The sequence below is a fragment of the Peromyscus eremicus genome, chromosome 3 (assembly GCF_949786415.1).
Source record: "Peromyscus eremicus chromosome 3, PerEre_H2_v1, whole genome shotgun sequence".
NCBI classification, from domain to species: domain Eukaryota; kingdom Metazoa; phylum Chordata; class Mammalia; order Rodentia; family Cricetidae; genus Peromyscus; species Peromyscus eremicus.
This window is the reverse complement of record NC_081418.1, coordinates 60,534,271-60,537,242: the sequence shown is the minus strand read 5'-3', so window position 1 is coordinate 60,537,242 and position 2,972 is coordinate 60,534,271. Positions and strand designations below refer to the sequence as shown.

At 36.6% G+C, this 2,972-nt stretch overlaps 1 non-coding gene across 1 annotated transcript; it reads left to right on the top strand.

The window, feature by feature from the left end:
* The first annotated feature begins 2,551 nt into the window (after window positions 1-2,551).
* On the top strand, window positions 2,552-2,715 carry LOC131907575 (U1 spliceosomal RNA). The gene has a single exon (XR_009378477.1). It is a non-coding gene; the product is annotated as a U1 spliceosomal RNA (small nuclear RNA).
* The last annotated feature ends 257 nt before the right edge of the window (window positions 2,716-2,972 follow it).

The following is a 2,972-nucleotide window of genomic DNA, read 5'->3' as shown; positions in this document are numbered from 1 at the left end:
TTTAAAGTTCATTTGGTAAAAAGATAAATAAAAAGTTTTTGTTGTTTTAAGTGGTTTTTGTTATTTTATGTTATTGGGTAAATATTTATAGTAAACATTCCTACAAATAGACCTATACTTAAGAAAATATTTTTGTAGAGAATAGAATATCAATTTTATCTCAGGGTACTGAATTTTGACCTTAAAATTTTTTTATAACATTTATGTTATCAACTTAGTTACAACATATTTAAAAAATCTTTTTAGAACATACTTTAATCTTAACATTATTATTGTTAATACAAAATTTAAAAAACAATTTTAATGAGGTCATTTTAAACAAAAGCTCAGGAGGCTGTATCAAAAACACAGAAGACATATATGGTATCTTAGATATCTAACAGTTATTAACACAGGTAAAATACGTTAGTCATTTTGTTTTCTTAACACAATTTTGATCAATTATTTGTTAAATATTTAAGTCATTATAACAGGCACTGTGTTTTGTGATTTGAAAGAAAATGGCCCCTATGGTACTACTAGGAGATATGGCTTTGTTGGAGTAGGTGTGGCCTTTTGGAGGAAGTGTGTCACTGTGGGAGTGGGCTTTGAGGTCTTCTATGCTCAAGTTACTGCCCAGTGTGGCACATAGTTGCTTCTGCTGTCTGCAAATCAAGAAGAAGAACTCTCAGCTCCTTCTCCAGCACCATGTCTGCCTGCATGCTGCCATGCTTCCTGCCATGATGATAATGGACTAAACCTCTGAACCTGTAAGCCAGCCCCAATCAAATGCTTTGCGTTATAAGAGTTGTCATGGTCACAGCAATAGAAACCCTAAGACAGGTACCTTAAAGTTATTTTTTTGTTAGGAGAGAAATTTACATTTTTAGGGCTTATAAAGCATCCAGATGAATAAGTCTGGCATTTTGACTTTAATACTTTTAACTAGAAACAGAGATAAATAATTCTTCCAATAGCTATTATGATGTGACACATTAAGGTTATCTGTAAATTCTAAGACACCTTCATAGATACCTTCATAGGCCTTCAAGTAGATTTTTAAAATGACAGTTTCTAAAAAATGCTTAAGGTTGTTTCTTTTCTTTTCTCTTTTTTTTTTTTTTTTTTTTTTTTTTTTTTTTGGTTTTTCGAGACAGGGTTTCTCTGTGTAGCTTTGTGCCACCACCGCCCGGCTTAGGGTTGTTTCTTACATAGGCCTGGATAACACATGGATCTTGGAAAACTTATTTGTCACTTTTAAATTTTTTTGAGATTTTTATTTATTTATTTATTTAATGTGTGGGAGTGTTTTGCCTGCACGTATGTTTGTATATCACATATGTATAGTGCCCATGAGTATAATCTGAAGTTTTCCTGTGTCTTGCCCAGTCCCACAGCCTCTTGGTCGCAAGTAAACACACAGAGGCTTCTATTAATTACAAACTGTATGGCCTATGGCTTCTTGATAGCTAGTACTATTATCTTAAATTAACCCGTTTCTATTAAACTATATGTTGCCACATGGCCATGGTGTTAACGTTCTGCTAGCATCTTGTTGCTCCTTGAGCAGCGGGCTGGCATCTTTCCTGACCCAGCCTTTCTTCTCTCTTTATCCCTCTTGGATTTCCCATTTGGCTCTTTTCTGTCCTGTCATAGGCCAATGCAGCTTCATTTGTTAACCAATGGAAGCAACATACATTCACAGCATACAGAAAGATATCCCGGGGTTGAGGATTTAGCTCAGTGGTAGAGCACTTGCCTAGCAAGCGCAAGGCCCTGGGTTCGGTCCTCAGCTCTGAAAAATAAAATACAAAAAAAAAAAAAAAAAAAAGAAAGAAAGATATCCCACAGCACATGAGGCTAGAAGAAGAAATCAGATCCTCTGAAAATGGGCTTACAGAGGGTTATTAGCCACCATGTGGTTTCTGGGAACCACACCTGGGTCCTTAGAAAGAGCTGCCACTGTTCTTAACTGCTGCTCCATATCTCCAGGTCCCTCATTAGTTTGCTTTCAAAGAGGCAGTAATAGCCAAAAATATCCTTAAAATTCTAAAAATGATCTTATTTTTATACACATTCATATAATATACATACAGAATATATGTAAAAGCATAGATATATTATCCTGTTAATCTTTGAAATAAAAAGTTTAATATCTTAAAGGATGATAATTATTGGGAAAATGTATCCTGGTGTAGGAGTAATTATGTGTGTGTGTGTGTGTGTGTGTGTGTGTGTGTGTGTGTGTGTGTGTGTGTGTGTGTTGAGACTGGGTCTCACTATGTAGCCTTGACTCCTCTGAAACTCACTACGTAAACCAGGCTGGCCTCAAACTCACAGAGATCCATCTGAGTCTGCTGTTGGGATTAAAGGCATGTTCCACTATGCCTGGCTTTTGGAGCAATCATCTCTTAAAGTTAGTTTACATCCTCAAGCAATAAGGCCCATGTTATAGAACTGGAATTGAGCTAAGGATCCAGGAGACAGACTTCTAGAATAGAGATGTATGATTATATATGTATCCTGACCTTAAAAATATATTAAAATTTTTTAAATTTAAAAACTCACATTAATACTTACCTGGCAGGGAAGATACCATGATCACAAAGGTGGTTTTCCCAGGGCGAGGCTTATCCATTGCACTCCAGATGTGCTGACCCCTGCGATTTCCCCAAATGCGGGAAACTCGACTGCATAATTTGTGGTAGTGGGAGACTGCATTCACGCTCTCCCCTGAAGAAAAAAAAACAAAAACAAAAACAAAAACCTCACATTAGCCAAAGTGGTGAATGGTGCACCCCTTTAATCCCAGCAGGAAGCAGAGGCATTTGGATCTCTGTGAGTTCTAGGCCAGCGTGGTCTACATAGTGAGTTCCAGGACAGCTGGGGCTATGTAGAGAGACCTGTCTCAAAAAAAAATGTCAGCTTATACAGATCAAACAAAAATGCAATATGATTTTTGTCTATACCTGGAAATACCATGATTGATTAGC